The 15,000-nt window shown below is 38.5% G+C and overlaps 1 protein-coding gene and 2 non-coding genes across 3 annotated transcripts in view; all 3 read right to left on the bottom strand.

Annotated features, from left to right (window-relative positions):
• The window catches only part of LOC136855532 (uncharacterized), a 189,941-nt gene that overhangs the window by 154,416 nt on the left and 20,525 nt on the right, over window positions 1-15,000 (bottom strand). The gene's annotated exons all lie outside the window — the stretch shown is intronic.
• TRNAC-GCA (transfer RNA cysteine (anticodon GCA)) lies at window positions 9,675-9,746 on the bottom strand. Its single transcript has one exon. It is a non-coding gene; the product is annotated as a tRNA-Cys (tRNA).
• Window positions 10,450-10,522, bottom strand: TRNAF-GAA (transfer RNA phenylalanine (anticodon GAA)). The gene has a single exon. It is a non-coding gene; the product is annotated as a tRNA-Phe (tRNA).

Genomic DNA, 15,000 nt, shown 5'->3' on the forward strand with positions numbered 1-15,000 from the left:
CCATGATTACATACGTCACAGAATATGTTCACTTTTAGCCGGTTTATTTTACTAAAAGTCTGTAAAAACAATTGAAAAATAACAAATTACAACCCACAATTCACTTCAGAAGCTGTGTAAAAAGTAGTCTGGTAATGAAATACTTCAAGAAATAGACAAATGAAACAAAAAATATCCACGCAGACAACTTTGAGAACATTTAGAATATTCAAAGTATGTCTCACAGTGCAGTACGAATCTTTGCCTCTAAAAATAATATATTGCTCATTACACTGAATATGCTGCGTCACGCTTAAAAAATGTAAGTGCTCGATGCAAATGCAACTGAATTTGTAATGTTGGGAAGGAATCCAAAGCAAAGCGTGTATCAATGTTGTCTGAGTCTTCCCATATGGCAAACCCACCACCAGTGACAGGAAGGTAAAATCTTTCAAGGGCATGTAATGAATCAGTACAGTGGCTCTCAAACGTTTTTGGCTCATGCACCCTTTCACCATATGTCAGAATGTCATTCCCCCAAAACCCCCATCCCAAAATTGTCTGCCTCAAAAGGGGTATTCCAAATAATATGCGTATAATGCTAAAAATCCGATGAACAATGAGTTTTGTGTGGTCCTAGAGACAGTTTGAGCCTGTAAATCTATGGTCACAATTTGGCTCATGCACCCTTTCACCATATGTCAGAATGTCATTCCCCCGAAACCCCCTTCCCAAAATTGTCTGCCTCAAAGGGGTATAAAATCCGATGAACAATGCGTTTTGTGTGGTCCTAGCGGCAGTTTGAGCCTGCAGATCTATGGTCACAATTCCCGTCCACCCTGAAACTTGAAATTCCCACCTAGGGGGGAATTGTATTATCCCTACTCTAATTAAAACCAGGCGATTTCTAGCAGATTGAAGAAACGAAGAAACAAAGTGGTCTCTTCACCTCTGCAGCCAACATCTAATAGCTCACTGTTCAGTTAGAGGAGGCAAAAAGAGAAATGCGTACACAGTGTCCCCTGGAGTTCACGTTTGCATTCTTTGGGTAGACAAGACGATGCCAATGTTTTTTTTTTTTTTGCATCTACTAAATAAAAAAAAACAGATGCTAAATTTTCCCACGGGCAGATAACTTAAATTGTTTTCTACATCTCAATAAAAGCGAATGCTAAATTCTTCCACACGAAGAAAATAATTTAAAATGTTTTCTACAGTTCCATTAAAAATCTATAGGTGAAAGATAATTTGGGAGATCAATAATGGCAAAATAATGCGTTTCCAGCGACATTTCCTACAGCACTGTACTTCGAGTTTATACATAGATAATTCATTGAGACGTACAAATAAGAGAAAACAAAATCCCTAAACATTCCACGAAGAATTCAGACAACATTACCGATGCCTTACTTGAAAGACTCTTAGCGGTCTCGAAAGTCCATATCCAGCTATATAGCGCAATTACTTACTTAGTTTTGAATACTGAAGATATTTTTCTTTTGCGAGAAATTAAAACGTCGGACATTAATTCATGTGGCGTTGAATGTGACTGGGCACGTCCCTTCAGTATTTAATCTTTCTATGTCTTCTTTTCCATCCGATACGAAGAGTTCCCTATCATCGCAGTCGTTAAAATATTCATAATAATAATCCCCCAAGAACTGGCCGTAAGAACTGACAACGAAGTAACGAGAAAACCGACACCTTCAATTGAGAATCGAGATCAACTGAAGAAGTAACACTTAAGCCGTTCAAAGATTCTTGATTCTAAGAGTCATGATTCTGAGATTCTTGACTTGAGACTGAAGACTGGCCAGGACCCAACGTCTTCTTAAAGGACTTCTCGGAGGCGTGACCGCGAACCTCCCGCGCGTCCTTGTGGACCAGGATTGAATAAATAAACGTCATTGGCGCTAACTCCTTCTGCCACGTCTTCTTGAACGGTAATTAAATTGAATTGAATGTAGAATTTAGGCCAAAGGCCAAGCACTGGGACCTATGAGGTCATTCAGCGCTGAGAGGGAAATTGACAGGAGATTTGAAAGGTGTAACAGGAGGAAAACCTCAAAGCAGTTGCACTATGAATTCACTGTCAGGAGAGGGTGGAAAGTAAGACGGAAGAAAGAGAATCTGGAAGGAGGTACAGTAAAAGGAACGAAAGGGGTTGCAACTAGGGGCATTGGAAAGCACGCTGCAAAGCGCCTTAAGTAATATTTGAATCTGTCGATTATCTTAAAACAAATTTCTCAGGAAATTCATTTCGACTAATCTTAATCCTTCTTTTCACAAACATTCGTGTCTGTCAAACTTCACTTCCTTTCTATACTAGTCTTCACATTCCCTTCGCTTCTATCCATATTTTACTGCAAGCATTCTCAATTCCATGGCTTTAATTTTGCTTTTATCCTTATTTTATTGCAAGCACTCATAATTCCACGACTTGAATCCACCATTGAAAAAGTATTCTAAGACCAAAGTCAATATTCTACAGTTACTTGCAAATATTCAACGCCAAGTTTTCTTAAACACAAGTCATTTCACTTTACATAATCACCGATCAGTAGGCACGACGATCAGCAAGCAGTCCATTGAAAGATTAAACTTCTGTTTGAATTTGTGATCTGAAACTAATCCTTCGTTCTGTGCTTGGGAATACGAGTGGCATTCATTTAATTTTGAATAGGGGAAAACGAGAAGTTAAGCATCGTCTTCTCTCTCTCTCTCTCTCTCTCTCTCTCTCTCTCTCTCTCTCTCTCTCTCTCTCTAACCTTCACAGAAATAATGATTATGAGTACTAATCAAAATTTCATCCTCTGAATGAAAAATGGAAAAATTCAATACTCTGAATGAAAATGAGTCCAAATTTCAATATGCCAAAATTGCCCAATTTCACGAACCCTAAAAATGTCGGTAATTCAACAAGCAGTCAGTCTAATCTCGTTCTCAAGCAACAGAAGCGGAGTTCCGTACGTCACGTCACATCTTATCAAGTTCTCTAATGGACTCTCTCTCTCTCTCTCTCTCTCTCTCTCTCTCTCTCTCTCTCTCTCTCTCTCATGCCCAACTCGTAAACAAGACACCAACACTACATTCCGGGCATCCTTATAGTCCCCGGTGTCCAAATGCCCCCATGCCCATGAATGAAGAACCTTATTTACTTGATTGGTTCTGTAAGAGGTACATCTACCGTCGTTAGCAGAACTCAGGGTCCAATTTCATTAAGGATTTTTCAAGGCGTTTTTGGTACGTCTCTCTCTCTCTCTCTCTCTCTCTCTCTCTCTCTCTCTCTCTCTCTCTCTCTCTCTCTCTCGCAGTTTCTTTCATATGAACGCCACATTCTCTGGAAGACTGAATTTCAAGTCAATGGCCCTTGTTGCATATGAATAGGGTTTATTTTCTGAATAATAATAATAATAATAATAATAATAATAATAATAATAATAATAATAATAATAATAATAATAATAATAATTCTAAAAATTAGCAACCGAAAACATTCATTCTCATGACTTACGATGAGGTCAGTCAGCGCTGAAACTGAAACTCAGTGTAAAAAGGTCTGAAAGCCGTGACAGGGTGTAAGCCTCGCAGCTGCACTCTAAAACAACTGTTAGGAGAAGGTTGAGGAAAGTAAGATGGAAGAAAGAGAAATGAACGGAGGTGCACATGTATAAGTATAAAAAGTGAAGGTACCTTAGTCCGAGCTTCAGGACGGTACGTACCGTCCGTAAGATAGGGACTTACCGTCTCGACATTGCGTGCAACTCTCTGTAGAATAGAATATAGAATCTAGGGCGAAGGCCAAGCGCTGGAACCTATGAGGTCACTCAGCGCTGAAAGGTAAACTGAGAGTGAAAGGTGAGAGGGCAACTTAGTTGCACTAGGAATCACAAGTTAGGAGACGTTAAGGAAAGTGTTGAAGAAAGAATATGAACGGAGGGACAGTAAAAGGAACGAAAAGGGGTTGTTGCAGCTAGTTACCGAAGGGACGCTGCAAAGAACCTTAAGTAATGCCTACAGTGCACCCCTACGGAGAACTTTTTGTATCAAACTGCAATTGACAATTAATTCATAAAAGCGTGAGAGAATACTTCGGAGCGTGAGAGGAGTTGGACAGTTTTCCTGTAAAAAGGAAGTGGCAAAAAAGTGTGATTACACTATAATGAACTTTTAGACGTTGAAATTAGGAGGCTTTTTCTCAGGCTTTTCTTGCGATCTTATTCTTAATGATCACTCAACCGGTTAATGACAAATTACTTGAAGCTTTAAGGATACGACGTGGAAGGGAGGGAACGATACAGTAAGTTGATTTTAATCGTTTACTTTCTTTTTGTTCTTTATATAATAATAATAATAATAATAATAATAATAATAATAATAATAATAATGATAATAAAGAATTACAACCTATTAAGTAGTTTTTGGAAGAAATATAAAATTCTGGATAAGTCCAAAGTCTTGACGTCTACAAAAGAGAACCAATGGCTAATTATGTAATTTAATTTAATCAAAGAGAGAGAGAGAGAGATTTAAGAGAGAGAGAGTTTTCAGAATCATCTCATAAACATTTCAGCACAATGGTAAAATCTAAGAAGAGTAAACACTGCAATAAAACCAAATGAAAACATTACTTAATAATAATAATAATAATAATAATAATAATAATAATAATAATAATAATAATAATGCATTTTTATAAGCTTTTATTTAGGTTGCTTTTTTGTGTTTGTTTGTTAGTTTGTTTGGGTCAAATCTTGCAACTCAATTTTCGACCTGTTCCCTTCGTTTGATGGACTTGAAATTTGGCATGGTTACTCAGTCCCAGTGACAATATAACCTTCCGTGATCAGTAGGTCAGGAGTGACCTGTAGTGACCCTACGGTGACCTCTCCCAGTGTCTCAGGATTTGTATAAAACTCTCCGGATTTTTCACAACTTCTATGACTCGGTAAATAACTCTACGGATTTTTCAAACCTTCTTTGGCCCGACATATTAATTTCGTTAGCTACAATCATAAATCGGTTACAATTTCTGTCAGAACTGAAAAGTATAAAATAAAAGGTATTTAAAATATTTTTTAAACGACACTTTTATTAAAATGCACTAAAAAGTGAAAAATAAAATTTTGAGACTCACCAGGATTTTTCTTACAAAATTAATCATGTCTACAAAAATAAAAGCGTGGGCGCTCAAACATGGAAGGAAATGCTACCGCAAGAATTAAAAAATATATATATTTCATTTTCCTTGTAACATTTCCTTCCATGTTTGGCGCCCACGCTTTCATTTTTGTTGACATGATTAATTGTAAGAAAATCTCGGTCTCATAAAATTTATTTTTCAATTTTTAGGGCATTTTAATAAAAGAGTTTTTGAAGAATTTTTTTTTATATTTTTTTTATCATCTTTTCCTTCCGAAATCGGAAACCGAATGTTTTAATCACACCCGCTGGGACATTCCTAACGAGCCTGGCATGTAAACAGAACCAGGTCCCCTTAAAAATAAACGAAAGTTTTTAAAAAGTAACGAAAACTATCTGCGGATTGTGTGTCGCACAACCAACCGGCCCAAAGCGATTTCCCAAAATAGATTTGCGTAAACCATCGCAGGATATGACACTTTTTCTCGCCCTTTGCAAGGAGATAACGACGTTTATTTTTTGTTGTTGTTTGTTTTGTTTGTGTGCACTGATGTCGTTTTGTTTGGCCGTTTATTTCCGTGGCAATATATGGCTCCAGATTTCCCAAAACTGAGGCTGTAATTAAATAGTCGTGTACTACGTGAAAGTTGGCAGATAATTCCTTTCTGCTTGGTCATTGACTTGCTTCCTGTACCTACTACTGGTCTTCCTCTGCCTACCATATATATGTATATACTTATGATTTATATATATATATATATATATATATATATATATATATATATATATATATATATATATATATATATTTATAAATATATACATGTATATAAAACCGTACATGAATGAATGCTTATCTCTCCTCTCTCTCTCTCTCTCTCTCTCTCTCTCTCCTTTCGTTTATATACCATGCATCTTTATTCATACAATTCGTCCGCCACTGTCTATCCTTCATTCATTGCTCACACAATTCTTATTTCTTCCACTCTTACCAATCTCTCTCTCCTGCCTTACCCTCCGTCCCACCACTCCCGCCCCCCTCTCTCTCTCTCTCTCTCTCTCTCTCTCTCTCTCTCTCTCTCAATCCTGGCGAGTCACAATATTGCTTGACGTTGAGCCCCAGCAGAAGACGCGGCGCCAAAACCATCAGAAAAGAAATATAAAATAGCAACTATTGCAAGGCTTCGTCCTAACCACCCCCTCCCCTCCCCCCTCCCTCTCCCCCCAATTCCACCACCCTCCCTCCCCAGCCACAACGGTCCACGCACACACATGCACTCTCTTTACCCCATCTGGAGCTCTGCATTCTTGCTCCTCCTTGCGGAGCTCTCCATATATTTCCTTCCAAGGCTGGTGTCTCGTTGTCATCAACATTCCCCCCCCCTCCAACCCCACAGGAACCCCCTTTCTAAAGCTTCTCTTCACAGCTCCAGTCTCTAGAACCCCCCTTTTTAGAGCTTCTCTCCCAGCTCCAGTCTCTAGTCTGTTCAGTCCAGTCCTTGTTCCTCTCTGCTTCCTTGAAGTCACAACACCAATATGCTCCCCATTTCTGGGGTTTTCTGTACATAATCTTCTTCCAAAAGCTCCCCCATATTCTCCTATTTGTGTTTCCCACGTTCATCCAGTTTTCAAAGCTTCCAAACATATTCCTCTTTGTAAAGTTCTCCCACAATTCCTCCTTTATAAAGCTCCCTACACTCAGCGCAGTTTCTGAAGGGAGCGACCCACTTCTTGCCGCAGAGCTCATCGCATTCACCCCTTGAGCTTGACAAGTTCTAGCCCTTTTAAAGCTCTCCAGGATTTATCTCATTTTAATAGAATGGAATGGAATGGAGTATAGAAGTTTGGCCAGAGGCCAAGCGCTGGGACCTAAGAGGTCAGTTTCACCTTGCCTTTTTGTTACACAGTTCGTAAATGGAAAATATAAGCTTATAGATAATCGGCGAATGAATTAATGAATGAATTAGGAAAGAAAAACACGGAAGACAGAAATATGAAGGAAAATATAAGCTAACCACGCTACAATAATCATTAAAAAAAAATCATGAAAAAAACATCAGTGAACCAGTAACAACAGAAACAGTCCATCAGACATAAACCAAATGATACGAGGCATAAACCAGGTAAACCATAGAATATAATAATAAATGAAATAAAAATTAAAGATAAAAATAAAAATAAAATTTAAAAAAGTCTCCCGGCAATGAATACTTTCAAACTGCTAAAACCCAACTAAGCAACTGTACTTAAATTTCTTGAAAATGAAAAAATAAATAAATAAAAGAAACTAATCAAATATACGAATTCTTTTAAATGAATAAAAAAATTGGCGTGCTAAACCCAACTAAGCAACTGTACTCATATATCTTAAAAAAAAAAATAAAAACCAACTAATCGAATATACGATTTTTTTTAAATAAAAAAAAAAAACATGGCGCCCCCTAATTACGACACAGCAGCCACGACTCATACTCTGCAATGACCTGGGGTGGCGAGAGACGAACCCAGCTTGACCTGACACCGCAACTTTAACCTGTAGGAGATTGAAGACATACGGGACTAGAGACTACCTCTCCCACCCTTCTCTCCTCCACCCACCCCTCCCAAAAACCCCCTTACTCACCACACAGGGGCAATGACCCATTCCGGATGTGGTGCAACTTTAAAGTTTAAACCAACACGTAGATAAAATGGCAGGGCTACTTTAAATCACATGGAAAAATATTGCTTGGTAACAGCAGTACTTAGAAGGTTCATTGTACCGTTTTATGCAAGTACGTTTGTACATTTTTACTCTTATAAATGTGCGTGAGGTTATGGGTTCACGTTGTGGGTATGTGCGAGGAAATGCATTATTTCTGTTAAGTTAGTGAATGTGGGCAAGCATGTGCGGTACATTTGAATAAAACAGATGACTTACGAACGTACATAAATGGTCTTGAACAAAAAGATAGGGGCACATACACACTATATCTATTAATGTCCAATATTCAAGGACACCTGTCTGGGGAAAATTCCGAAGGTCGTCAATTATGTCCTGTATTCAAGGACACCTGTTTGAGGAAAATTCTTCAAGGTCATCTATGAATGTCTAGTATTCATGGACACCTGCCTGAGGAAATTCCTCAAGGTCATCAATTAATGTCCAGCAATCAAGGACACCTGTCTGAGGAAAATCCTTCAAGGTCATCAATTAATGTCTAGTATTGAAGGACACCTGTTTGAGGAAAATTCCCCAAGGTCATCAACTAATGTCCAGCATTCAAGGACACCTGTCTGAAGAAAATTCCTCAAGGTCATCAATTACGGTCCAGTATTCAAGGACAACTGTCTGAGGAAAATTCCACAGGGTCATCAATTATGTCCAGTATTCAAAGACAACTGTCTGAGGAAAATTCCACAGGGTCATCAACAAATGTCCTGTACTCAAGAACAGTTGTCTGAAGAAAATCTCAAAGGTCAACTAGCAACGGCAAAAGTCAAGAGTAAATAACAGAGTAAAACCTTCAAAGCCAACATCTAACGGACAATTTCTAATAAAAATTACGCTAAAAATGAAATGTCTCAAAACCACCCACCCATTATTATTCAAGAAAATCTCTCAAGGTCATTACCAATTTACGAGTCAGCAATGACCTTATTTATTTCCTCTCCTGTGGCGCTAAACATAAACGTATCTATTTTATCGCTGCCACTTTAGTGTTCTCAAAACAGCCGACCAAGAAGTGTGCCAACAGCCCTTGAATAAGGACACACAACATTCCGCTGCAGGCTTCGCTCCTACAGTGCCAAACATTCAAACAGTGCTCACTGTAAGATTGTCTAAAAAAAAAAAAAAAATTATTTGAAAAATACCCTGTAGGGGTTATATTGTCAGTGCACCTCATAAGCACTGTAGGCATTCTGCTCTTTTGCAGCGTGCCTTCGGCCCATAGCTGCAATCCCTTTCGTTCCTTTTATGTACCCCTCCTTTCATATTATCTTTCTTCCATCTTACTTTCCTCGACCCTCTCCTAACAATTGATTCATATTCAAACCTTTTACTGTCAATTTCCGTTTCAGCGCTGAATGGACCTCATAGGTCCCAGTGCTTGGCCTTGGCCCAAATTCTATAATCAATTCAATTCAATATTCAGTTCTGCAATACAATAAATCATCCTTATCAAAAGTGTTATCAAAACAGTTTAATGCATGATATCAAATCTTCATTTACTGCAACTTTTTTTTTTTACTTTAAAATCATCCTTTATCAAATCTTCATTGACTGCAGCTTATTCTTTTTTATTTTTGTTATAAATCATCCTTCACTCGTCATCAGATCAAGGGTTCTTCCGCTCATTTTACGTCTTCAGCGTTAGAGAAACGCAGAACAATGGTGTCAAGGTGTTTATATCTACAATACATCCCAACTTATGTCTACGTTTATGAATCAAATTTGGGAAAAGCGGCAACGCCGCACCCGTAGCACTACATGTTCGTCGTCATTCTGGTTTGACTGTACACATATTTATGTATACAAACACATGAAACCACATAAACCTTGTAAACAAAAGAGGGGGCGCCCGGGATTGAACCGGGGACCTCTCGATCTGCAGTCGAATGCTCTACCACTGAGCTACACCCCCGTGGTAATGTACCCGGGGATAAACAAGTGTTGTAATGGAGATAACACTTTTATTTTTAGCTGATAAACAAACGGTCAGCGTCGAAAGGTTTCACTCACAGTGGATTTATCGTAAAGGTTCTGGAGCTGAAAATCAATTCTTTGATTGATACAGAGTGCCGTAAGAAAATCTTAGTACTTAACTATATATAAAAAAATATCTTTGATACAGAGTGACGTAAAAAATCTTATATGCAACTATATATATATATATATATATATATATATATATATATATATATCTTTATAGTATATATATATATATATATATAAAAATAAATATATATAAATCTTTCACTAATATACGTAAAATAAAATAAGAGTACAAAAATTAATAATACCTTTTGATTGGTACAGAGTGGCTAAAAGATTCTGGTACGCAATGTACAAATGTGTACATCGGCTGATAATTCAAGAGTACAAAAAACTATGTACAAACCATGTACACATGGTGTACATAGTTTTGTACATACCTAAAGAAAAAATCTTGAACTTTTTCCAATCCTTTTAATTCCTACATTCCTACACCATCTCACGAGAGGGCAAGGAGGACAATAATATTATCCGTTCCATCCTATTTCCTCCTCACTCTCCCACTTTTCCATCTCATCATCACGTTCTTCTTCTTCAGACATTAAAATTATTCTAAAAAGACAGAACTGCCTTGCCCAGACCCGGGATCGAACCGGGGACCTTTAGATCTTCAGTCTAACGCTCTCCCAACTGAGCTATCTAGGCTTAGAAACAAAAGAGGAGGGGATTGAGGAAAGTAAACTGGAAGAAAGAATATGAACGGAGGTACAGTAAAAAAGGAATGAAAGGGGTTTGGCAGCTGAAAGGTAAGGACCTTGGAATAGCCGCATTGATTGACGGCACTGCTCTCTAGGGGAATGCCCTTACTATTAAAAGCCTTTAAAATAATATATGGGAGATGCACGCCTGTGCTTAAGCTTGTACAAATATAAGTCTGAAACCTGTATCTATTAACTTTGACCTAGAAGCTAAATAAAAAATGTAGATAGGGCGGGCATGCGCACTCACGTACGTACAAACATACGTCTGGACCTAGTACTGCTACCACCCACTTACCTAAAAGCAAAATATTTATACAGAATCCCAAACTATTTTTCAGCATCACAACAAAAGCTTTACAAACAAACATAAATGAGAAAAAAAGCAAACCAGGCTACACGAGAAGTCTTAGTGTTTTGAAAGAGAGAGAGAGAGAGAGAGAGAGAGAGAGAGAGAGAGAGAGAGAGAGAGAGAGAGAGAGAGAGAGAGATACTGTTATTAGGAAGAAGGTACAAAACCTGTTTAAAGAGATACACTTATCCTCAACTTGCAATGCTTTGCACTCTACCGGTAGGGTGGCTCTCTTGATAAGACTGACGCCATCAATACACCTCCCTAATTGTGTGTGTGTGAGAGAGAGAGAGAGAGAGAGAGAGAGAGAGAGAGAGAGAGAGAGCCTAGTCGTAAGTTGCAAGCTCATGGTGAACTTTTTCTTTTTGCATCAAGGCGAGTTTCGGTTGCTTGTTGTGAATGCGTTGGCTCATGCATTGCAGTCAGCAGCAGCGCAGGCAGAGAGAGAGAGAGAGAGAGAGAGAGAGAGAGAGAGAGAGGAAGCAGCAATAATTCATGGCCTCTGTTGACTCAAGAAGTTACAAAGGTATATTTTTCAAGCAATGTCAAAACAAATAAAAGCTGTACACGGCTGCTTAAGTATTCGGAGTATCTGATAATATATGGTGTTCTTTCCACATCAACTCTTCTAGTATTCCTGCCAGAGATCAGTCTGACGTTCCTAAGGCTTCCTATAAACCAACGAGACGAGAACAATGGCGTCATATGCCTCAGATCCCTGGTTCAACCATTGTTCGAACATTGTTCTGTCGTGCGCTTATCAGCAGCTTGCCAACGGGGGACTTTCATACCTTTCACGCTAAATTTCTGCGGTCTTTTTCCTTTCCCAAGTGACGGTGATTATGACTTAAATCAGTATTTTACGTTATTCAGAGTTTTGAATTTTCTACAACTTCCGCAAGCCTAATCAGTCACCTTCCCTCTTCACGTATCCATGTATTGTAACAAGTAAAAATCATCTCTACGTGTTGGAAAAAATTGAAAAATTTTTAAGGTTCTACTTTTAAGGTTTGTCACTAAAGAAATGTTTCAATTGAATTGAATTGAATATAGAACTTATGCCAAATCCAAGCACTGGGATCTATGAGGTCACTCAGCGCTGAAACGGAAACTGAGAGTAAAAGGTTTGAGAGGTGTAACAGCAGGAAAAACCTCAAAGCAGTTGCACTATGAACCAATTGTTAGGAGAGTTTTGAGGAAAATGAGACGAAACGGAATACGAAAGGAGGTACAGTAAAAGAAACGAAAGGTGTCGCAGCTAGGGGCCTAAAGAAGGCACACTGCAGAGAACCCTAAGTAACGCCTACAGTGCACCACATGAGGTGCACTGACGGCACTACCAAAATGCACACACAAAAGAATACTGTGATAAGAAAAGGGTTTCAGGACAGGCAACAGCAGGCGAGGCAGAGGAGTAATGGAACGACGTGGGAACAGAGAGAGAGAGAGAGAGAGAGAGAGAGAGAGAGAGAGAGAGAGAGAGAGAGAGAGAGAACCTTTATTACTCCCTATACTGGGCTGCGCGAAGCACACACAAAATGCATTAACCCCCAACGGAGAGTCACCCCCCCCCCAGATCAAGAATGCATTTATACACGTGAAGAAATATCTATATACTCACGAAAGAATGCAAATATATGCCTGGAGAATATGTACACATGTTCATAAGCCGTAAAATTATAAAGCACCTGAATATCGACGTAAAAAAAAATTGATAAACGTATTATATCATCAGAGGAATGCTTGCGGAAGTCTGCGATCACCCAATGCTAATATAGTTAATTTTCTGTAAACTTAAATAAAATTGAATATTTTTTTGGAAACGTCATCTATATTACAAAAATAAGCTAAACATAACAATTAAAAATAAAACATTCTACGGATGTGAAAAGTAGAATTTCAGCCCAAAAAGCAGCTCAAATAAATCCTAGCTGGCAACTATTTCGGAAATCGTGTTCGCCTTGATCAAATAACTTGTTTAGTAAGATGAAAAATATTCTTTCATTTATATATATTATAAACTGTCCTAGAACATTTTTTGGGGAGATCGCCATATCAGAAAAATTAATTGAGCTTTGCAATTATTTCGAATGTCTTTTCATTTGCATATTAAATGTCCTATGATATTTTTTGGGGAGATCGCCATATCAGAAAAATTCATAATTCTGCCAATTATTCCTGTTTATTAAATTTACTTTTATTATCTCCTTTCATTCTTCGGAAAACTCCCTCTCTGACACATACCAGTGATTAGCTACATTCCAACCAACTTGACCACAATGTATTGATGAATATACGGTATTGAGGCCAAAGGTCACGTATGTAAATATTAAAAAAATACCACAATGCATTTACAAAATCAAACAAGTAAAAAATGCGCCGAAACAGCCACGGCCCATGAAACTTTCAACCACGGCCCGGTGGTGCCATATGTTGCTGGCACCTATAGAGGTGCCAGACGCACGATAATGGCTAAATTTAACCTTTAATAAAATAAATTACTGATGCTAGAGGGGTTGCAATTGGTATGTTTGATGACTGGGTGGTTGATCAACATAATACCAATTTGCAGCCCTAGCCTCAGTAAGTTTTAAGATCTGAGGGCGGAGAGAAAGTACGACGGACGGACAAAGTTGGTAACAATAGTTTTCTTTTACAGAAAACTAATAACTATCAATAAACCAAAGTATTCTTTTCTACATAAAACAGATACTAAAAGCCAAACAGAATACAAAGACGAAAAAACTAGCAAACAGAAAATTACTGTTTACGAACAACAGAAAACTAAACCAATTATATTTGAAATCAATAAAATGTCATCAAAAAATAAGATTCAGTTTTCCCTCAACTACGCAAAAGGCGTTAGAGTATCGGATTTCATCCTCTCTCTCTCTCTCTCTCTCTCTCTCTCTCTCTCTCTCTCTCTCATTATTCACCTTCATGCCTCTCGCGCCCTTATTACGCCAATCATAAAACAAGGAGCGCTATTAATAGGGTACTTCGATAATGCCCACAAAAGAAGAGGTCTCATATTTCTGACGAGTATCGGAAGAAAATGTCCTATCCCTTCATGAATGCGGGTCTTCGTGATTATTCTTATTTCCAGGAACGCTGTTCTTCAGAATAGATCAGAACTTACAATTTAGGCCCAAAGCCAAAATCAACTGTTACGAGAGGATTGAGGAAAGTAAGATTGGAAGAAAGAGAATGCGAACGGAGGTACAGTAAAAGGAATGAAAGGGGTTGCAGCTAGGGCCCTAAGGAATGGACGATGCAAAGAACCTTTAGTAAATGCCTACAGTGCACGGCGTGAGGTGCACTGACGGCAATACCCCGCTACGTGGCTTTGCTCTTTAGCCGAAAGATGGGACAATGATTTGAATTTAACTTTATCTCACGGGCCACCCTCCTTAAGGGGAGGTTTAAAATGATTATTATTAAGAATGACCACCTTAAATAATTCCTTTTCCGTCTCTGGTAAAGATGGAGAGAACGCACGATGAGAGACTGGTCGCCTAATAGAGGTCTAATTATACACTCAAACGCGCCACCATCTGCTGCCAAGCTTGAGATGTGGCTTCTGAACGGATACAAAAATATGATGAGGGTGAAATCATGATGATTTATTGTGTATAGCCCATATGTGTATGTATATGTATACATACATATACACACTATATAACTAATATTTATATATATACATATCTCTAGGTCAGCCCTATGAGAGCTGATGGTCAGCAAAGTGGTCTGGTCAAACTAGTTTCATAATAATCAAAATTCTCTCTTCTCGTTCTTCTCTCTCTCCCCAGCCCTCCTTAAATGGTCATGACCTCCCTCTCTCACTTTTGCTTCTTTTCTTGAAAGTGAGTTGATTTACAAGTCTATCATTCTCAGATTCTCGGGAAAGGCCTTCTCTTCTCTCTCTCTCTCTCTTAGGATACCTGCCATTCGTCCCTCGTCTTACTCCATCAACAAGATCCTTTCTCGCCAAGTTATATACTAATGACCCAGATCTATTTCCGGACCCATCGCCGATTTTCGGCAATCAAGGACTCCATCCTACTGCTGCTGCT

Source organism: Macrobrachium rosenbergii, chromosome 31, assembly GCF_040412425.1.
Source record: "Macrobrachium rosenbergii isolate ZJJX-2024 chromosome 31, ASM4041242v1, whole genome shotgun sequence".
NCBI classification, from domain to species: domain Eukaryota; kingdom Metazoa; phylum Arthropoda; class Malacostraca; order Decapoda; family Palaemonidae; genus Macrobrachium; species Macrobrachium rosenbergii.